The sequence below is a fragment of the Hevea brasiliensis genome, chromosome 15, assembly GCF_030052815.1.
Source record: "Hevea brasiliensis isolate MT/VB/25A 57/8 chromosome 15, ASM3005281v1, whole genome shotgun sequence".
NCBI lineage: Eukaryota > Viridiplantae > Streptophyta > Magnoliopsida > Malpighiales > Euphorbiaceae > Hevea > Hevea brasiliensis.
The window spans coordinates 24,429,640-24,453,167 of NC_079507.1; the positions used below are offsets into that span (position 1 = coordinate 24,429,640).

General features: G+C 37.0%; 1 non-coding gene and 1 pseudogene across 1 annotated transcript; both read right to left on the minus strand.

Annotated features, from left to right (window-relative positions):
* Window positions 1-11,354: 11,354 nt before the first annotated feature.
* On the minus strand, window positions 11,355-14,969 carry LOC110659144 (phosphoglucan phosphatase LSF2, chloroplastic-like; annotated as a pseudogene).
* A 2,108-nt stretch (window positions 14,970-17,077) lies between these two features.
* LOC131174290 (small nucleolar RNA R71) lies at window positions 17,078-17,184 on the minus strand. The gene has a single exon (XR_009144538.1). It is a non-coding gene; the product is annotated as a small nucleolar RNA R71 (small nucleolar RNA).
* Between the last annotated feature and the right edge of the window lie 6,344 nt (window positions 17,185-23,528).

Consider the following 23,528-nt stretch of genomic DNA (forward strand, 5'->3'; position numbering starts at 1 on the left):
TGAAATGAAATAAAAACATGGTAGAAGGACCAAACTGAAATTTGGGCAGATTGAGAGGAGTATGATTTACATGAATTTGATGCATTAGAATAAGTTTAAAAGCTTTGATTAGTGAATGGTTAAGGTTAAGTGCACTAGTTGTGATTTAATGCATGAGATGGAAGAGCTAGGGTTTGAATGTTAGGGTTTTGAGGCAAAATTTTGGAGAAATGCATAAATGATATCTTGGACCTATTGTGAAGTGAAATAATGGTCAATTATGACCAAATAACTTGTGTGGGAATGATAGAAAACTAAACCAAATTCGTAGGTCAATGGTCATGCTGCTGGCAGCATGACCAAACCCACTTTGAAGGACCAAAACTCAAATTTTACAAGCCTAATGGATATGCCACCAATTGGAGATGAAAATAGACATAAAAGAGCACAACTTTCATTAAGGAACCATGACCAAAAACTGACTAAAACTTGGTGAAACAATTGACCAAAGTGAGTTGATAGCAGGCTGCCCTGCACCAAACTGACCAAATGAACAGTAACTGTTCATTTGGTCATAACTCGAGCTAGGTAGGTCAAATTGACCTGAAATTTTACCAGCAATTAGATATGATATAGACCTAAAACTTTCATGAAGAACACCAACCCAAATTAGGCCATTAACTCATTCAAATCATTGAGCAAAGTTAAAATTACTGTACTGAAACTCTGCAGAATTTTCATTGAGCAGCAATATTTGGATGGCTATAACTCTTTCTAGGAAACTCGGATTTAGGCGATTCTTGAACCGATGGAAACCTAAGACGTAGTAGAATATTTCATCTGAAGAAAGTTAGACCAAATTATGAACTTAACTTGATCAAATTACTGACCAAAGTTGGACCAAAAATCTGCCAGCACCTAAATTGCAGTATGAACAGTGCACGTGAACAGTAAACTTATTTTGGCCATAACTTGAGCTACAAAACTCCGATTGGGGTGATCCAAAAATGAGAATACCCTTAAGACAATAAGGAACATTTTCTATGAAGGAAGTTTTGTCAAATTCCAACAGTAGATCGACCAATGGAATAGTGCAACTTCGGATCACAAAACCGAAAATTGGCAATTTTGCCAAAAATGACCTATGCTTTGAAAAAGTGACCAAAACCAACAAGTTTAATAAACAAAATGTGGTATGTGGGTGAAGTTGAAGTTCCCATACCTATTAATCCTTAGAAAGTCAATTATTTGACTTGAATAGTGCAGTGAATAGTAACCCGAAACACAAAATTTCGAGAACGTCGAATTTAACACGTTAGAGCTAAGTAAATGCGAAGTTAAAATTTATTTTGGGATTTATGTTAAGTTCTAGTACTGAAACATTGTAAAATTTTGTGTTTCAGTTGAAAAGAATATCGGGAAGGAACCCGAGGAAACGAGTCGTGGCTAAGGGACGACTCGCTTGAGGTTTGTGCACAATAAACCCTATTTAAGCATTTTACTCTTGAAAAATTGATTTAGCATGCATTATGAACATATGAACTTTTGTGTTGCCACCTTGTGATCAAATTGTAACTTTGGAAATTGATTTGATTTTTGTATGCAATATTTGAATGAAATGTTTGAAATGGATTTTATGTTCACACTTAGCATGACAGTATCACATTTCCTCCTCCATTTATGGGGTTGAGATCTTTTATTTTCCTCCCTCTCTGGCTTGCCAGTTGAGGTTGTAGATCGGATGAGTACTCATTAGCTAGCTAGCCACCTCCCTCATTGGTTTCGATTAATGGGGTTGAGATTGCTTTGTCGTGGTGTACAACACGGCATTGATCGGAAATTTTGTGTCATGGCTTAAGTTGTGTACGACTTTGGCAACACTGTGTTTACGCAATTGTTTGACTAAACTGTTGTTTAATATATGATTTGACAAAATGAGTTGTTATGAGCTTGATATTTGTGAAATGTGATTGTGAAGTATTCAAATTATGTTTCATCAATAAATGATTTATGTATCACATTTTAAATCTTTATTGTGCACCACTGAGTATGTTTATACTCAGCGATAGTTTAATTTACTGTCGCAGATAAGAGCAAGGAAAAAGCAGCAGAGTGAGTCACATCGAGTTGAAGATCACATCAAGCTTTTGTACGGGTATTGTTTTATACCCTTATGGTTATTTTGATGTAAATACTGTAATGTCATAAGTATCAATGTAAATTGAGCAGTTGTAAATAAATTGTAATAATATTATTTTGGGTTTGTTTCTGTAAATTTAATATTTGTAAACATGAATTTTCTACTTATGTTTTGTAAATGAAGATATTAAATACTTTGAGATGAGAAATCTTGATTTGTATTGTGAAATTATTTGAAGTGCCTTGATTGAGTTGATTTGAGAATTATTGGTGGTTGGGAGTTGTGAAATATTTTTGGAAGTGCTTTTTACAGGTCTTTAAAGAACTGGTTTCTCAAAATACAGAGGAAACTCTGTCAAAATTTTTATAAAAATTGCGGCAAAATTTAAATGGACAAAATTTTTACTAGTATTTAAACTTTGAATAAATGGTTTTTAATTTCTACCAAAATGCTCACCACTTCCAAAATGTAAGAAAATTGTTTTAAAATCCCTTGTAGGGTACTTAATGAGTTATCGGTAGGCGAAGTTCGGTAGTTCATTAAGTATTCTATGGGATCATGTTATGCCTTACGGAGGGGTAAGGTGTGACATGTTTTAGTGGTATCAGAGCATGGTTCTGCAATAAATTTTGACTATGCATGTGAATATTTCTTTGATAAGTACAACTGCTCAAGTGTCTTTAATTGATACATATGACGTATTTACATCATAAATATGCACTAACGGAGGTCAACCTCCTTGTGTTTGATCTCAGGAAGTAGAAAATTGTGAAAAACGGAATGGAAGGAGGAGATCATTCCGAAGAACAATCTGTTGAGGCTGAGGTTCAAGGGGAAGCCCCAAAGACCTGCATGTGAGTGGGTCACCACTCCGGCCTCGCCCAAAGACCGCAGCTTTCGGTCAATTTATGCAGCAGATGGCTGCCTTCTTTCAGCAAATGGCGGGTAATGTGCCGCCCCAAGCTCAGATGCCAATACCTGTAGCCCAACCACAAATTTCACTAAAGATGAAAAATTGATGAAATTTGGGGCCACCGAGTTTAAAGGCACCGTGGATCCACCGAGGCGTAATGGTGGTTGGAAAGAATGGAACGAGTTTTTAGGAAGCTGCAGTGTACAGAAGAAATGAAGTTTGAGTATTCTGTCTCCTTATTACATGGGGATGCCTATGAATGGTGGAAGACCATCCCCCACAGCCTGGTGGAGCCACCTGTGTTAACCTGGTCAGACTTCTTGAGGGAGTTCCGACAGAAATGGGTTCCCGATGCATATGTGGACATGAAGTTGCAAGAATTTCTGAGTTTGAAACAAGGGAACCGAACTGTAGCAGAATATGAGAGAGATTTTTCAAGACCAAGCCACTATGCTGGAAGCTTAGTCTCCACCCCTAGAGACAGATGCAAGAGGTTTGAGGCTGGGCTAAGACAGAGTCTGAGAATGCAAGTTGTGGGTTTCAGACATCAGAATTTTGCTGAATTGATCTCACAAGCCTTGGAATTAGAAAGGATAGAATCTGAAGGGGCAGTGAAGAAGGGTTCACAAGAGAAAGAGAAAATCAAAAGATTATCAACAAACATCCGAAGTGGTTCTGGGAACAGGAAACATTTTGGGGGATCTAGCTCCCCTAGAGGCAGAGGCAGATTTTTCGGCCAAAGACCACCCTGCAGTCACAGACCAGCAGCACCCCGAGGATCTCTATCGGTCCGGCAGTGTGAAACGTGTGGTAGAACACATGGTGGGGTTTGTTTCAAGGCTACTGGTGCATGTTTTAACTGTGGAGGAAGCGGACATTTCGCTAAGGATTGCACTAGTCCACGCTGGTCTGGATCTTTCACTACATCTGAAGGATCAGCCCAAGTTCTGCACCCAGAGGGTCACAGTCAGCTGTTAGAGGCAGAGGCAGAGGTAGGGGTCCTAGTAACACCCCTGGAAGTAAGAGCACTGTTAACCAGCCAAAGATCGATGGCGCACTGATTAGAGTATATACCATGCGTCAAAGGGAAGAGGTCAAACATCGATGTTGTAGCCGGTAATTTCTCCATCCTTGACAAAGATGTGCATGTGTTATTTGATCTGGCTCCACACATTCGTATGTTAGTGCTAGTGTGATGTGTTCTACTACTATTCCGTGTACCAATGGACTATGATGTGTTAGTAACTAGTCCATTAGGCCAGAGGTCGTGGTAAATAGGTCAGATAGAGATCGCCCTTGGTGATCCAAGGACACACTTTTTTGTCTGATTTAATTGAAATGCCCTTCAGAGATTATGATATTATCTTGGGCATGGATTGGTTAGCCAGGCATCACGCCATGATTGATCAGAGATCAAGATGTCACTTTTGGTCTCCCTCAGTATGGTGATGTAGTAATACATGGGGAGAGACAGTTATTGCCTTCAAATATCATTTCAGCTGCACTGGCCAGAAAAATGATTAAAAAAGGGTGTGAGGTGTACTTGGCACATGTGATAGACACCCAAGTGGGGAGTCCAGCATTGGAGGACATTCCTACTGTATGTGACTTTCCGGATGTATTTCCTAAAGAATTGCCAGGATTACCTCCAGAAAGAGAAGTGCAGTTTGAAATTGATGTTATGCCTGGTGTGGACCCAATCTCCATAACGCCATACAGAATGGCACCAGCAGAACTAAAAGAATTGAAAGTGCAGTTGCAAGAGTTGCTTGATAAGGGCTTCATTTGCCCTAGTGTGTCACCTTGGGGAGCGCTAGTATTATTTGTAAAGAATAAGGATGGCACTCTCCGGCTATGCATTGACTATCGGCAGTTGAATAAGGTGACAATAAAGAACAGATACCCATTACCCCGTATTGATGACTTGTTTGATCAGTTGAGGGGTGCAGCTGTATTCTCCAAAATTGACCTGAGATCAGGTTATTATCAGCTGAAAGTACAAGAGCAGAGTATTTCTAAAACTGCCTTCAGAACCCGCTATGGCCATTATGAATTCCTAGTCATGCCATTCGGGTTAACCAATGCTCCGACTGCTTTTATGGATCTGATGAACACTATTTTCAGACCATACCTCGACCAGTTTGTTGTGGTATTTATCGATGATATATTAGTCTATTCGAGGGATGCAGAAGAGCATGATAGACATCTCATGGATTGTACCGCAAACTTTGAGGGAGAAATGACTATATGCCAAATTGTCAAAGTGTGAATTTTGGTGAAGGAGATATCCTTTTGGGGCATGTAGTGTCGAAGAGGGCATTAAGGTAGATCCTAGCAAGATTGAAGTCGCCCCAATTGGAAGCCACCCAAAAATGTCACGAGATTCGCAGTCAAGTTAATGGATACTACCGTCGATTTGTGAAGGATTTTCCATGTTGGCATCTCCATTGACCAAGCTGCTTAGAAAGGATGTGAAATTTCAGTGGACGGACAAATGCCAGCAAAGTTTTGATGAATTGAAAAGATGTTTGACAGAGGCTCCAGTCCTGACTTTACCTACTCCGGGTAAAGAGTACACAGTTTATAGCGATGCTTCTCACAATGGGTTAGGTTGTGTGTTGATGCAAGATCGAAATGTTATTGCCTATGCATCACGCCAGCTAAAACCGCATGAGAGGAATTATCCAACACATGACTTGGAGCTTGCAGCTATTGTGTTTGCTCTTAAGATCCGAGACATTATTTGTATGGGGAGAAGTGTTACATTTACATGCATCATAAGAGTTTGAAGTATTTGGGCACCCAGAAAGAGTTGAATTTGAGACAGAGGAGATGGTTAGAATTGATAAAAGACTATGATTGTCTGATAGACTATCAGCCAGGGAAAGCTAATGTTGTGGCTGATGCCCTAAGTCGCAAGACTATGGCAAGTCTACGGGTTACTCCTTTGTCTTTGGTACATGAGTTGAGGTTATTACATGCCAGTTTAGAGATTAATGATGATGGGCAGGCAGCAGTTGCATGGCATGTACAGCCAGTGTTAATTGATCAGATAAGAATGGCTGCTCAGAATGATCAAAAGTATCAGAAATTGATGGAAGAAGTCCGACAGGGCAAGAAACCAGAATTCTCAATCAGAGATGATGGTTTACTATTACACCAGGGCAGAATATGTGTTCCTAATGATGTTGATTTGAGGCAGATCATTTTGAAGGAAGCACATGAGTCTCCTTTTGCCATGCACCGGTGGCACAAAAATGTATAGAGGGCTAAAGGAGCATTACCGTGGATGGGTATGAAGAGAGATGTGGCGAGTTTATTTCTAAATGCCTAACTTGTCGCCAAGTAAAGGCAGAGCATCAAGTACCACTGGTTATTACATCCACTACCGCATGCAGAGTGGAAATGGGAGAGAATAACAATGGATTTTGTGATGGGACTTCCAAGACACGTAAGAGTCATGATGCGCTTTGGGTCATTGTTGATGACTAACCAAGTCGCTCATTTTCTCACAAATCAATGGACTACAGTTTGGACAGATTGGCAAGGATGTACATCGATGAGATTGTGAGATTGCATGGAGTGCCAGTATCTATCGTATCAGACAGAGATCCTAGGTTCACTTCTAGATTCTGGGGTAGTCTTCAGAGAGCCCTAGGAACTAGATTGAACTTCAGTACTGCATTCCATCCACAGACAGATGGCCAGTCTGAGAGGGTAATTCAGATTTTGGAGGATATGCTACGGGCTTGTGTGATTGAGTTTGAGGGCATTTGGGATACACACTTGCCTTTGATTGAGTTTGCTTACAACAACAGCTACCAATCAAGCATTGGGATGCCTCCATATGAAGCTTTGTATGGCAAAAAAATGTAGAACCCCGTTGTGTTGGGATGACATGGGTGAAAGAAAGATGATCAGACCCGAAATTGTTCAACAGACTAAAGAGAAAATCAGGGTGATCAGAGATCGACTTAAAGCTGCATCAGACCGTCAAAAGTCCTATGTTGATTTGAAAAGAAGGGACATTGAGTATGCAGTGGGTGAGAAAGTTTTCCTCAAGGTTTCTCCTTGGAAGAGGATTATGAGATTCGGCAGAAAGGGAAAACTAAGTCCTCGTTTTATCGGGCCATATGAGGTTCTGGAAAGAGTGGGTCCTTTGGCTTATCGGTTGGCACTACCTCCAGAGTTGGAGAAGATACATAATGTCTTCCATGTGTCTATGTTGAGGAGGTATCGATCAGACCCATCTCATGTACTACCAGTAGAGGAAATTGAAGTGAATCCAGACCTCACATATGAAGAAGAACCCATAGAGATTCTGGCATATGAGGTGAAGCAGCTACGGAACAAGCAAATACCGTTGGTAAAAGTACTGTGGAACCATCATTCGGGAAAGGAGGCTACTTGGGAACGAGAGGAGGACATGAGGAGACAGCACCCACAGCTATTCAGACATTGATACCAGGTAAAATTTCGAGACGAAATTTACTTAAGGGGGGGAGAATTGTAACACCCCCGTTGTATAGCCTGGTATATTTCACTGTTCCGGAGACCGGTGTCAGTCCGGACAATTAATGGGATTAGGGCCACACTTAAGACAATTTGAGAAGCCATAAACACAAATAATTAGTAATGTTTAATTAGTTAACTATAAATAAGAAAAACAGAACATAAGAGGTTAAACGAGCCGAGAGTCACAGCGATGAGTGACCTCCTCGGGAACGACTGCGAAGTCGTTTTAAACTCAAATTTCGAACCGTAAAAAGTGACGCTGCGGTCCTTAAGACCCTTATGGACACAGTGGAAAAGAGAAAATCACGAAAAAGAACTGTTAAGTCAGTCAAATAATTACGTCAGGGAGCCGGAAGAAATATGGAATTATTTGCAAACCGGGATGAACCGGCGAGGGGCGATTTGGTCAATTGACCCCGAGAGCTGACTCCTGACCTAACTGTCAAATAAAATCGGAGAGAAGAAAATTTCGGAATCGAGAATTAAATTAAAGAACTAATAGAAAAAAATAAATAGAAAAAAAAAAGAGAAAAGAAAGAAGTTAGAAAAGTCAAAGGTGATATCATAAAAGAATTTATTTAAATGAATTATTAAATTGTGACTTTGTGGTCTTCCATAAGCAAAATAAAAAGAAAAGAAATTGGTTTTTTTTTCTTCTTCATTTCCGTCAACCTTCATCTCCTCTCTCATCTCTCTCTTTTTCTTAACTCTCCATCTCCACAAACTCCATTAAAGCTCAATTTTGAGCTTGTATATCATAAAATTTCACCATAGAAAAATTAGCCACCATAGTTAAAGCTTATCTAGGCAACTTGAGAAGAGGATTGAGCAAGAAAGAAAGAAAGAAAGAAGAACAAAAGTTAGGGTTTTGAAGATTTAAGAAGGGTTAGTGTGTTAACTCATTATATTACTTCTTTAAATGCATATGCAATGGTTGACATGAGCTTAGAAGTTATGAAATGAAATAAAAACATGGTAGAAGGACCAAACTGAAATTTGGGCAGCTTGAGAGGAGTATGATTTACATGAATTTGATGCATTAGAATAAGTTTAAAAGCTTTGATTAGTGAATGGTTAAGGTTAAGTGCACTAGTTGTGATTTAATGCATGAGATGGAAGAGCTAGGGTTTGAATGTTAGGGTTTTGAGGCAAAATTTTGGAGAAATGCATAAATGATATCTTGGACCTATTGTGAAGTGAAATAATGGTCAATTATGACCAAATAACTTGTGTGGGAATGATAGAAAACTAAACCAAATTCGTAGGTCAATGGTCATGCTGCTGGCAGCATGACCAAACCCACTTTGAAGGACCAAAACTCAAATTTTACAAGCCTAATGGATATGCCACCAATTGGAGATGAAAATAGACATAAAAGAGCACAACTTTCATTAAGGAACCATGACCAAAAACTGACTAAAACTTGGTGAAACAATTGACCAAAGTGAGTTGATAGCAGGCTGCCCTGCACCAAACTGACCAAATGAACAGTAACTGTTCATTTGGTCATAACTCGAGCTAGGTAGGTCAAATTGACCTGAAATTTTACCAGCAATTAGATATGATATAGACCTAAAACTTTCATGAAGAACACCAACCAAAATTAGGCCATTAACTCATTCAAATCATTGAGCAAAGTTAAAATTACTGTACTGAAACTCTGCAGAATTTTCATTGAGCAGCAATATTTGGATGGCTATAACTCTTTCTATGAAACTCGGATTTAGGCGATTCTTGAACCGATGGAAACCTAAGACGTAGTAGAATATTTCATATGAAGAAAGTTAGACCAAATTATGAACTTAACTTGATCAAATTACTGACCAAAGTTGGACCAAAAATCTGCCAGCACCTAAATTGCAGTATGAACAGTGCACGTGAACAGTAAACTTATTTTGGCCATAACTTGAGCTACAAAACTCCGATTGGGGTGATTCAAAAATGAGAATACCCTTAAGACAATAAGGAACATTTTCTATGAAGGAAGTTTTGTCAAATTCCAACAGTAGATCGACCAATGGAATAGTGCAACTTCAGATCACAAAACCGAAAATTGGCAATTTTGCCAAAAATGACCTATGCTTTGAAAAAGTGACCAAAACCAACAAGTTTAATGAACAAAATGTGGTATGTGGGTGAAGTTGAAGTTCCCATACCTATTAATCCTTAGAAAGTCAATTATTTGACTTGAATAGTGCAGTGAATAGTAACCCGAAACACAAAATTTCGAGAACGTCGAATTTAACACGTTAGAGCTAAGTAAATGCGAAGTTAAAATTTATTTTGGGATTTATGTTAAGTTCTAGTACTGAAACATTGTAAAATTTTGTGTTTCAGTTGAAAAGAATATCGGGAAGGAACCCGAGGAAACGAGTCGAGGCTAAGGGACGACTCGCTTGAGGTTTGTGCACAATAAACCCTATTTAAGCATTTTACTCTTGAAAAATTGATTTAGCATGCATTATGAACATATGAACTTTTGTGTTGCCACCTTGTGATCAAATTGTAACTTTGGAAATTGATTTGATTTTTGTATGCAATATTTGAATGAAATGTTTGAAATGGATTTTATGTTCACACTTAGCATGACAGTATCACATTTCCTCCTCCATTTATGGGGTTGAGATCGTTTATTTTCCTCCCTCTCCGCTTGCCGATTGAGGTTGTAGATCGGATGAGTACTCATTAGCTAGCTAGCCACCTCCCTCATTGGTTTCGATTAATGGGGTTGAGATTGCTTTGTCGTGGTGTACAACACGGCATTGATCGGAAATTTTGTGTCATGGCTTAAGTTGTGTATGACTTTGGCAACACTGTGTTTACGCAATTGTTTGACTAAACTGTTGTTTAATATATGATTTGACAAAATGAGTTGTTATGAGCTTGATATTTGTGAAATGTGATTGTGAAGTATTCAAATTATGTTTCATCAATAAATGATTTATGTATCACATTTTAAATCTTTATTGTGCACCACTGAGTATGTTTATACTCAGCGATAGTTTAATTTACTGTCGCAGATAAGAACAAGGAAAAAGCAGCAGAGTGAGCTGCTACTGAGTTGAAGATCACATCAAGCTTTTGTACGGGTATTGTTTTATACCCTTATGGTTATTTTGATGTAAATATCAGAATGCCATAAGTATCAATGTAAATTGAGCAGTTGTAAATAAATTGTAATAATATTATTTTGGGTTTGTTTCTGTAAATTTAATATTTGTAAACATGAATTTTCTACTTTATGTTTTGTAAATGAAGATATTAAATACTTTGAGATGAGAAATCTTGATTTGTATTGTGAAATTATTTGAAGTGCCTTGATTGAGTTGATTTGAGAATTATTGGTGGTTGGGAGTTGTGAAATATTTTTGGAAGTGCTTTTTACAGGTCTTTAAAGAACTGGTTTCTCAAAATACAGAGGAAACTCTGTCAAAATTTTTATAAAATTATGCAAAATTTAAATGGACAAAATTTTTACTAGTATTTAAACTTTGAATAAATGGTTTTTAATTTCTACCAAAATGCTCACCACTTCCAAAATGTAAGAAAATTGTTTTAAAATCCCTTGTAGGGTACTTAATGAGTTATCGGTAGGCGAAGTTCGGTAGTTCATTAAGTATTCTATGGGATCATGTTATGCCTTACGGAGGGGTAAGGTGTGACAAAAACAGTAAGCATGCTGATTCATTCATCATATATTTCATTAGTTTGACGTGAAAAATCCCCAAGAGAAATCAGCTCCAAGAATCAAGAAGTTTTCGATTGTTGTTTCACGCAAGATGACAATCAACAAATGCTTACTTGAATTCATGTTCCACGGAGAGAATGAACAGAGGCATGAATCAAGTTCCTCTCCCAGTCTGCTATATCTTCAAAAGCACTTCTGGAATATTATCAAATGGCTCCTTCCATGGATCATTCTTGGCAAGATCATAAATTGCTCTTCGCATTGATCTTTTATTGGGTCCACAAGGTTGCTTTGAAGTTAGGTTACCATATGCTGTGTTCAGCTGTTCCATAACCATAAATGTTAAGAAGAAAGTATATGTTGAAGAACGAGAATCAATTAGCTAGATAAATAGAAAAACAATTGTGACAAGGGAATAGGATAATAAGCTTCCAGCAGTTTAAATTTTCTTATAAACCATGAAGTGCATTGATATAATTAGCAGAAAAGTAATAATTGAAGAGGACAGACATTCATGCCCTGAAACCGAAACAAGTAAGCAATTGCAACAGCAGAGGCACTTCCCAGTCCAACAGTGCAGTGCACATATACTCTCTACCTTTCCCCTCAGAAATGGCCCATTCCAATGATGAAACAGCCTTAGGTAACATACTTCTCAAGGAATATGGATCAAAATCTTTGGCTTGAATAAAGAAAATAATTTTCTAAATTCATTTAGTAAGCACCAACAAAATAATTGGCAGAACATTGAATATAACCATATACACAAAAATAAGAAAGCTCAAGAAATAAGAATTCATCCGAATTTGGAGTATTTTCTATGTTTCAAATGACTAATGTTTCCTTACAGGCTGCCACATTGTCAGGAAAATTTACCAATTGGCCATAGTTAACAAAAGTGGCCGCGAGATTGGTGGTCCAATGAAGGTAAAATGCTAATTGGTACCGAGTTAGTGCCATGATTGCCCATTTGCCTATAAGTATGGGAGGAAGTGTTTCATTTGAGTTAGAGTTTAGTTAAGTAGCTCTCAAGAGCTATGAAGCTTAGTGAAAAAAAAAAAAACAAAAAAACAAAAAAAACATTACTCAAGCTTGGGAGATCTAGAGCTCCAAGTTGGAGAATGGTATTTACTCTCGAATTTTCCTCTAGGTATTAAGGGATATATTGCTTTAGTGGGGTAGCTTATATAGTGGGTGAGAGTAGGATTTACTCTCGAGTTTCTCTCTAGGCATTAGAGGATGTATTACTTTAGTGGGGTGGCTTAAGCACATAGATGACAGTGGGATTTACTCTCAGGTTCCCTCTAGATATTAGAGGATGTATTACTTTAGTGGGGTGGTTTAAACACTGGGTGAGAGTGGGATTTACTCTCTAGTTTCCCCCTCTAGGTATTAGAGGATGTATTGCTTCAGTGGAATGGCTTAAACACTGGGTGGAGATAGCGAAGTCTTTATTTTATGTGAGGGGTATACAAATCATTATGAGAGATATTAAGTGGGGATTACTCAAGGATTATTACAATACTTGTACGTACTATTATTCTCAAAAAATTGAAAAAAAAAAATTTATTGCCATTTGTGGACATAGGCTGGTATTTAGTCGAACCAGGTTAAAAATTATGTCTCTTTTATTTTTCTGTTATAGTATTTTTTTTTTGACCAATTAGTAAAATTTTCTGACAAGTGGTATCAGAGCGGAAGGTTCAAGAGGGACCAATTGAAAACCGATGGTTCTGAAGGGACCAACTCAGAACCAAAGGTTTAGGAGGGATAAGTTCAAAGCAAAACATTTATAAGGGACCAACTCAGAACCAAAGGTTTAGGAGGGATAAGTTCAAAGCAAAACATTCATAAGGGACCATATCAGAGCCAAAGGTTCAAGAGGGACGAGTTTAGAACCAAAGGTTCAAGAGGATGAGTTCTGAGCCTAATTTGTAACTGTATTATATACAACATTTGTATACGAGTGTTACTGCCCACACATACAAAAAAAAATTCAAAAGGAGGACACAACAAAGTGGCTGAAAGGGCTTCCACCAAGGTGTAAGGTGGACTTTGCAAAGGGACAATCGCAGCAAAATGTCCAACAGGTATGGCATAGTCAAGGCAAAAGGGGCTATAGTAATATTGCTTACATAGGAGCAAGAATGGGTGTAAGGCCAAGGGCATCCAGATAAAGGATGACTGAAGTGCTGCTGGAGCACAACAAGGGAGAGTCTGTGATAATACTCCTAAGAAAGATCTAGAGGGGTGTCAAGAGGTGGAGGAACACTGCGAGTTTTTTGTAGTACTAGGTGATGAGATATCAACTTGGGATGAATTTCACTATAGCGTGGCATAAGAAAGTTTAATTTGCGAAGCAAGCAAATGAAAAGACCATTTTATGTGTGAGTGTTTTTATTTCTTTTAGGTGGAGAATTGTTAAGATCAAAAAGAAATTAAAAAAAAAAAAGGAAAAGTCAAGAAAAGAGGTTACTGTCTAAGCAAGTGGCCAATTTGGCCATGTAGAAACAAAATTTATAGTTAACAAAAGTGGTCGTGAGATTAGTAGTCCAATGAAGGTAAGATGCCAATTGGTACCGAGTTAGTGCCAAGATTACCCATTTGTCTATAAATATGGGAGGAATGTTTCATTTGGGTTAGAGCTTAGTTGAGTAGCTATCACGAGCTATAGAGCTTAGTGGAAAAAAAAAAAAAAAAAAAAAAAAAAAACAAGAGTTGGGGAGAGCTAGAGGTTTAGGTTTAAGAGCAGAATTTACTCTCAAATCTCCCTCTAGGTATCAAGGGATGTATTACTTTAGTGGGGTGGCTTAAACACTGGGTGAGATTAAAATTTACTCTAGGGTTTCTCAAAAGGTATTAGAGGATGTATTGATTCAATAAGGTGGCTTAAACTTTGGCTGAGAGTAGGATTTACTCTCGGGCTTCCCTTTAGTTATTAGAAGATGTATTGCTTTAGTGGGGTGGCTTAAACACTGAGTGAGAGTGTTATTTACCATCTAGTTTCCCTCTAGGTGTTAGAGGATATTTTGCTCTACCAGGCTGGCTTAAACATTGAGTGAGAATGAGATTTATTCTTGGGTTTTGCTCTAGGTATTAAAGGATGCAATACTTCAGTGGAGTGGGTTAAACACTGGGTGGAGATAACAGAGTCTTTATTTTATTTGAGGGGCATGCAAATCATTATGAGAGATATTGAGTGGGGATTATTCAAGGGGTCATTACAATATTTATATTTATTATTATTCTCATATAGTGAAAAATACAATTTATTACTATCCATGGATGCAGGCTAGTATTTAGCCAAACCACATTAAAAATTGTATCTCTTTTATTTCTTTGCTACAATATTTATTTTTGGGCCAATTGATAAATTTTCCCAACACCTGATACGACAAATTCCAAGTTCTTGACATCTTTTTATTATAAACTGCAAGTTAATACCCCAATACTCAATGTCCTTGTCCTATTGCAAATTTAAAACGTATGCCACATTCTCTTCATTTTTTTTTCTATGGGTAATAAAGTGTCAGAGGATCGATTCTCTGCCAGTAATCAGCCATTACACCAAGAAAGTACTCTTTTGAAGCCCGTTTGTTTCTCTAGAAAAGTACACGAGAAAAGTAAATGTTTTCAAAAATATGGCTATCCCTATTGTCAAAACAAATATACTAGTATAAAAAATAGAACAAGATAAAACAAAAGCATTGATTTAGGCATAAATAAAACCTCATTTTTAAGCAATGAACAAGAATTGACATGATGGGGCAAAGATCTGATTAAATCAAATTATATAGACATTTAAGGTTAACATTCATTGCATTTTGTTAGCATTTTATCTCCTTTTATGTTTATTTTTATGTGTTTTTATTATTATTATAGAAAACATGCTAATCCAACTCAATTCATTATTTTTTATATTTTATCAGGTGTTTTTATGTGGTTCTAGAGTTAAAGACAAGTTTGGAAGAGATTTGAAGGTCAAAACATGAAGAATACAAGGCCAGAAGCGTTACACGGGCTATGTAACTTGCCCTGTGTAATTTCCTGGACCCCGTGCAACTTTATGGACAGAGAAAACTTGAAAAACAAAAGTGGCAGAAAGTTACACGGGGCGTGTATCACTACACGGCCCGTGTAAAGTCCTCTAACAACAACTTTGATGCGACTTTTCTCACTTCCAACTTGACCCGGATGGACTCCTAATGCTTCTAGGACTCTGAAATTAGGGTTTTTACACCAGATATAAATATAACAAGTCAAGAATTGAGGGAAGAGAGAATTAACATACCAGAAGCCAATTTTTACATTTAATGATGCACATCAACCTCAAGGGAGGTAAGGGAGAAACAAGATCTGCAACATTGCTAGAAGAGATTTGCAGTTGAAGTTCCAAAAGTCCAAGGTTGCAACTCTCTTTCTGGGTTCTTTCACTCTATTTTCTTCTTATGTCTTCTCTTTATCTTTTTATAAACTTGATTGTAAAACTCAACATAAGTGAGTAGGTTCTTTATTCCAGGGTTAGGGTGTAGCACTCTCAATTTCATTATGGATCTTGTTTGATTTTATTTAATACATTGGGTATTTTATTCTTTAATTCAATCTCTTGTGATCTTAATGCATGCTATGTGTTAGTATCCACTTAGCATTGATTACAGCTATTAATTGAAGGACTGAAAGGTGAAGGTTAATATTAGAAAATCGAGATTTTGAACCTACAAAATCTAACTTAGAGATAGACTGATAACCTTTGTGGAGTTCCAAAATTAATCATAGATCTTAAAGGGTTTTGATTAGGACTAATCACCAATGAAAGTAGGGTTTAGCTCTAATTGAAATATACCTTAGATACCTTGAGAGAGGATCTAGGATACCTTAGGATTAATTTCCATCAATGTAATAATCTCCCATTTATTGAATGAATTAGATTGATTCTATAATTGATTGAAGTGTGAACCCTTAACTCTGGGTTGTTTTCATCCATTACTATTTTAGTTTAGTTAATTGTTAGACTTTATTTCTTTTAATTTAGATTTAATCATGATTTCTATACAATTTGATCATCTAGATAATTAAAATCACTATAGTTTGGTACTCAACATGGTCCTCGTGGGAACGATGCTCTACTCATCACTTTATTACTTTTAGCGATCCGTGCACTAGCAGTGGTTGTAAAACCAACAAATAAGTTTTTGGTGTCGTTGTCGGGAAATTTATTTTTTGCAATATTAGGCAATAGGCACTTTAACTGATTTAGACATTTATTATTATTGTTTAAATTTACTTAATTAATTCTTTTATTTTCTCTTAGGTATTTGGTTTGGTGCATGACCAGAACAAAGCCAGAGGAGGAAGTTTTGGACTTGGATCCTGAGATAGATAGAACTCTGAGAGCCATCAGGAGAGAAAGGAGACACTAAGAACAAAATCAAGGAAATCTAGAAACTCCAATCATGGCCAACAACAACAATAATAGGCCAAGACTCCTGAGAGACTATGGAGCTCCATCTATATAAGGATTCTAACCCAGTGTTATAAAACCCGCAGTGGAAGCCAATAATTTTGAACTAAAACTTGCATGGCTCTAGATGAGTCAATAAACCCAGTTTGGGGGTTCACTAATAGAGACCCACATTACCACTTTCAGTGCTTTCTTACCCTATGTGACACATTCAAGATGAATGGAGTCTCTGATCAAGCTATAAGACTCAGAGTATTTCCATTCTCCCTTCGAGATAGAGCAAGGAAGTGGTTACTTTCTCAACTAGCTGGAACATTCACCACTTGGGAAGACCTCTCACAAGCTTTTCTAGCAAGGTCTTTCTTACCTGTAAAGACTACAAAGTTAAGAGTTGAACTCAACACCTTTAGACAAAAGGAAGGTGAATCACTTTATGACGCATAGGAGAGGTACAAAGACCTGCAGAGGGAATGTCCACACCATGGCATAAAGGATTGGCTCCTAGTTCAGAATTTCTATAATGAGCTATTACTCTCTACAAGGAGCACAATAGATTCAGTTGCAAAAGGTGACCTAATGGAGAAAACGGTAACACAAACACTTGGTCAAATGAAAGGGGGAATACAAGAAGAGCAATAGGGATCCTGGAAGTGGATGCCTTAAGTATGATAAATGCTTAGTTTGACCAGCTTACGAAGAGGCTTGCCAGAATGCAAGCCAACGTTATTAGAATAAGCAATCAACACTATGACAGCTGTGGAGGAGGATATATGACTTCGAAATGCAATAACTTCAACGAATCCTCCACAGAACAGATGAACTATGTGAATAATGGAGGAAAATTTAACCAGAGGTAGCTTAACAACCCATATTCAAATACTTACAACCCTAGATGGAGGAACCACCCTAATTTCTCATGCTCTAACTCGTAGAATCAACCCATGAATAAGCATCAAGGGCACAGACCACCAGCACCCCCTAGATTTTAGAACAGAGGACAAAACTTTGCACAGCCACCATCACCTCCTCAAGCTCAACAACCTGAACCAAAGTTGACTATGGAATCCATGATGGAAGGCTTCCTAGTAGTCCAACAACAGCAGAATGAAATGATCAAGCAACTAGCTTCCAGAATGGACCAACTTGCCACCCAAAATAAGATGCTTGAAAATTAAATTACTCAGCAGGCAAGTTCTTTAAGCAAGACTACTAGTAAGCTATCTAGTCAACCGGAGATGAACCCAAAGGAAAATTATAAGGCAATTACATTGAGGAGTGGAAGAGTTTTAGAATAGTTAGAGGAAGAATCAATCGAGAAAACCCCTGATAAATCTGAAAAACAAATAGAGGAGAAAGAGGAAGAAGCCAAAAAAGACCAGGAAGAGGAAGCAAAGAAGAGAAGAAACTACCAGAGCTATATCAGCCTCCTTTACCTTTTCCTCAGAGATTCCAAAAAGCCAAATTAGACAAGCAGTTTGGAAAGTTTCTAGAAGTTTTGGAAAAACTCTACATTAACATTCCTTTCACAGAAGCACTTTCTCATATGCCATCCTATACTAAGTTCCTTAAAGAGATTCTTTCAAAGAAAAGAACACTGGAAGACTATGAGATGAAGAGGTAGAGGTGTAATTCAACTTGTTACATAGATATTAAAAATGGGTGGTTAACTCTCAAAGTGGGAGATGAAGAGGTGGAATTCAACTTGTTTAACACGATGAAATACAAACTTGAACCTTATGAATGCTTTAAGGTTGATATAGTTGATAAGCAAGTTGAAGAGGAATTCCATAAAGCACATCCTGAAGATCCTTTTAAAGCATGCATTGTGCATAGCCACACAGCAGACAATGAGAACACAGAGGGTGCAGCCTATGCACAATCTTTGGCAACTAATCCACCCATGCACTTAGCTCAAGCTTTCAAGGTAGAGGAGCTAAAGGAGGAGCGACCTGAAAAAAAACTGGAGGACAACACTAGATAGGTAGAACTTAAACCTCTCCCCTCCTCACTAAGGTATGCATATTTGGACTCAAACTCTAAATATTCTATTATTATCAATGTTAGCCTATCTGAAATAGAAAAGGAAAAATTGTTAAAGGTGCTTAGGATCCATAGCAAAGCTATAGGGTATAATATAGAAGACCTAAAAGGGATTAATCCCTCAATTTGCATGCATAGGATACCTACGGAGGAAAACAGTAAACCAACTATTGAACACCAAAGAAAGCTTAACCCAAACATGAAAGAAGTAGTTAAGAAAGAAATTCTAAAACTATTAGCTGCAGGTATTATACACCCAATTTCTGATCGTAAATGGGTTAGTCCAGTTCATGTAATGCCTAAGAAAGGGGGGACAACTGTCATTCAAAATGCAAACAATGAACTGATCCCTACTAGGGTAGTCACTAGTTGGCACATGTGCATAGATTATAGGAAGTTGAATAGTGCCACCAGAAAAGACCATTTTCCTCTCCCTTTCATAGACCAAATGCTCAAAAGGCTAGTAAAACATTCATACTTTTGTTATCTAGATGGGTATTTAGGATTTTTCTAAATTTCTATTCACCCAGAAGACTAGGAAAAGACCACATTAACATGCCCCTATGGAACCTTTGCATATAGAAGAATGTCTTTTGATCTTTATAATGCCCCTGCTACTTTTTAAATATGCATGATAGCCATTTTTTCCGATTATATTGAAAATATCATAGAAGTTTTATGGATGATCTTTTTGTCTATGGAACTACTTTTGACGATTGCCTAGCTAACTTGTCTAAAGTATTGCAAAGATGTGAAGAATCAAACCTAGTTCTAAATTGGAAAAAATGTCACTTCATGGTAAGGGAGGGCATAGTTCTTGGCCATCTGATATTAGAAAGAGGGATTAAAGTTGACAGGGAAAAAATTGATATCATTGAAAAGATGCCACCACTAACATCAGTCAAAGGAGTGCAAAGCTTTTTAGGACATGCAGGCTTCTACAGAAGATTTATTAAAGGCTTCTCCAAAATAGCTAAGCCACTTACTAATTTATTAAGTCAAGATGTTTCCTTTGATTTTGATGAAAATTGCCTTACCTCTTTCAACGGGATAAAAGAGGCCTTAATCTCAGCACCCATTATGCAACCACCTGATCGGGAGCTACCATTTGAAATCATGTGTGATGCAAGTGACTATGTTGTGGGAGCGGTACTAGGACAAAGGAAAGATAAAAAGCTTCATGCCATTTATTACTCCAGCAGAACACTTGATGATGCGCAAATCAACTACGCTACCATAGAAAAGGAATTCCTAGCAGTAGTGTTTGCAATCGACAAATTTAGATCCTATCTTCTTAGATCAAAAGTCATTGTATACACAGACCATGCTGCTATCAAGTACCTTTTGAACAAGGAGGAAACCAAGCCAAGGTTGATTCGATGGATCTTATTCCTTTATGAATTTGACCTTGAAATCAAGAACAAGAGGGGGACCATGAATGTGGTAGCTAATCACCTTTCAAGGCTGAGACAAGAGGACTTAAAAGAAGTTGAAGAGCTACTAATAGATGACTCATTCCCAGATGAATACCTACTAGCCTTATCCCAAGCCCCATGTTATGCTGATTTTGTGAATTTTTTTACAGGCAAGGTTTTGCCACCCTACATGTCTTACCAGCAAAGGAAGAAATTCCTGCATGACGTGCGATACTATACATGGGAAGAACCTCAGTTGTACAAGGGATGTAATGATGGGTTGATAAGACGATGCATATCGAAGGAAGATATAGAGAGCATTCTTCAGCATTTCCATTCATCACCATATGGAGGACATTTTGGCACCACAGCAACCAAACTTTTGCAAGCAGGATTCTATTGGCCTAATCTATTTAAGGATGTGAGATCCTACGTGCTAGCTTGTGATCAATGCCAAAGAATAGGTAACATCTTAAGAAGGAATGAAATACCATTGTATGGTATACTTGAAGTAGAGCTGTTTGATGTGTGGGGGATAGACTTCATGCGTTGTGACACCCCTTACCCGTCTACATAGTAGCCAAGTAAGATATGCCACACAATGTGCCGAAGCACCATATTTTATCTCATTGATATTTATTATTTCTTAATTTATTTATTTATGGGTCACTAAGTAAAATTTATGAAATTTATATCATTTATATCATTTATTGAAATTATAATTTAATTTGAGGTTTCGAAAATTTTATAGAAAATCCAGCAGAGTGCCAGTTAAAAATGGAGAAAACAGTACTTCGAAACCTATAGAAAACACTTCCAAATATATTCCCAATCATTCTTAACTCCAAATAATCAACATCATCTCAACATTTCTCAACAATTTTCATTCATTCAATTTATATCATACATAATTAAATTCGAACTCAAATTTGTGAAGGCAATACTTAATTTCATTAATTTACACATTTACAAAATAATACAAGTGTTTATAATTTACATGATAATATGAAAACCTAAATACAAAATACAATTGACAAAAATGCAAAAGAGAAACCTAGTGCCCTACCCAAAGTACACTGCAGATGAGAGGTAACACAGGACACTAGCAGATCTGATTCTCACCCAGTCTGGGGTCTACTGGGCTCGTGCTCCGTATCTCCAGTACCTACATGTGGCAAAAGCAACGGGCTAAACAATACTGCTTAGTGGTGCCAATAATAAAATAAAAATAACTAGAATGAAATAAAAATGCAAAGTGTATACTGATATTTCATACGGACAAGTTTCAAGTAATTATTTGTAGCATTATAAATTTTGCACTATTTATATTAATTATTTGATTAAAATTTATTAAAATTAATTTTGGATGCCCAAGTAACTTATACTAGTTGACTGGATTGGATAAACAGGTAAACTAACATTGGGTACCAAATACCTCGAGCCGTCACACTATCGATCACAATGTGTCTCCCGGTATGCAATAGAACAGCTGATAAGCCATCACAGAAATCGAGCACAAGGCCAAGTATCACAATAGTGTCAGAATGGCTAAAAGCCATAAAATCACGAAATGGCCACATAAGCCATGAATCACAGAATAACATGATGCCATATGCAGTATTGCTATCAAAAACCTATTGGCATGCCAACCTATCCAAACTAATCACACTAGGCCTACTAGGGCATATTACAAATTTAAATGTGAAGTTTTTTGCAATTGAAGTTCAATAATTACTATTCATCCTATTAGTCAACTAAAATATTGACTTTTTCATAGACAATAGGTATATTAGTTCTAATATCACCAATATACCACATTTTATATTATAAAATTATTGGCATTTGTTGCCAATACCATTTCAAAGCTTATTGTATGTTATTTAAAATTTTCAGATTTCATGCTTTAAGTTTACTATTCCATTGATCATTGCTACAGTGGAAATTTGGAAAAATTCTCTTCATCAAAGTTGTTTCTTATTGTATCTTCTTTAATTCCCTTCTTGAATCACTCCATTTGAAGTTTTCTAGCTCAAGTTATTCTAATTTTAGCAGGGCTGGCTAGATTGGTATCTACACATAATTTCTGGCCAAAATCCCATTTTAGCAGTTTTGGTGTCCTGATTTTGGTGGGCAGTTTATTAAGTTCTAGTAAGAATTTGGAGTTGTGTTTTTCATGAAAGTTGTCCTAAATTGTCTAAGCTTTCCATTGATATAAATTTTAGATCAATTGGACTTTTTTACACTGAGTTATGACTAAATGAACAAATATTATTCATTTGATCATTTTGCTCAGGGCAGAATGTGTATTACCCATAATAGGTCAATTTTTAAGGCAACTTAGTTTGGTTTTATGGGCCAGGTTTATTCATCAAAATTGTTTCATTTTGTGTATAGTTTAACCTCCAATTGTCCTTGTACCAATTAGAGTAGCATAGCTTGAGTTATAACCCCAAGAGCACACTAGACTTAAAGGGTCCAGAATGCATCCATGAGGCAGCCTAACCATTGCCTTAGTTAGTGTCACAAGTCGTTCCAAATTCAGTTCAAACTATACCAAAGGATCATTAATTGACTACTAAAACAACAATTCATGCTCAATTTCATGAACCCCCAATTATTGGTTCAAAACCCTAACCCTAATTAATCAAGGTTTCCAATTCATACATTAGCCCCCAATTATCGTTCTAGTCATAATATTCATATCAAGGGCAGCTAATACATCACTTTAATTCAAAGAAATCATCAAAACCCTAATGAGTTCATTGCTGCCAAAATTAGGGAAGGGCATAACAAGTGGTTTTCATTCAATTTTCTTGCAATTCCCTACCTAAATTAAGTACCAAACTATAAATCAAGAGAGAGAGAAAAGAATTGGTCACTAACCTTGTTAGAGGTAAATCCCAAGCTTGAAAAACCTTCTTCTTCTTCTTTTTGCTGCCTAGAGATAGTTTAAGGGGTGAGGAAGAATTTTAGTGAAGGGAGTGAGGGGTAGTGAGGTGAAATGGAGTGGGGTATAAAGCTTAATGAAGCTTTAATGGAGGTTTGAGGTTAGGGAAGGTTTTGGCTGGGTTGAGAGAGGTAGGGGATACAGATTTTCCTTTTTAATTTTTTCCCATTTAACTCTTTTTAAGTTGGTTTATGATAGCTTCTTGAAATTTGATTGGTGGGGGCCTTTTAATGGCATTATAGTGATGTCATAATTCAAGTTTTAATTCATTTTCTTTTCTTTTCTTTTCTTTTCTACTCATTTTTAATTTAATTTTCATAAATTTTTATTCATATTTTATGTTATATAATTCACTTACTTAATTGGACAAGTTGGTCAAAATTCGTCTCTGAAGGTGAAATGATAAAAATGCCTTTCATTTAGCTTGTTG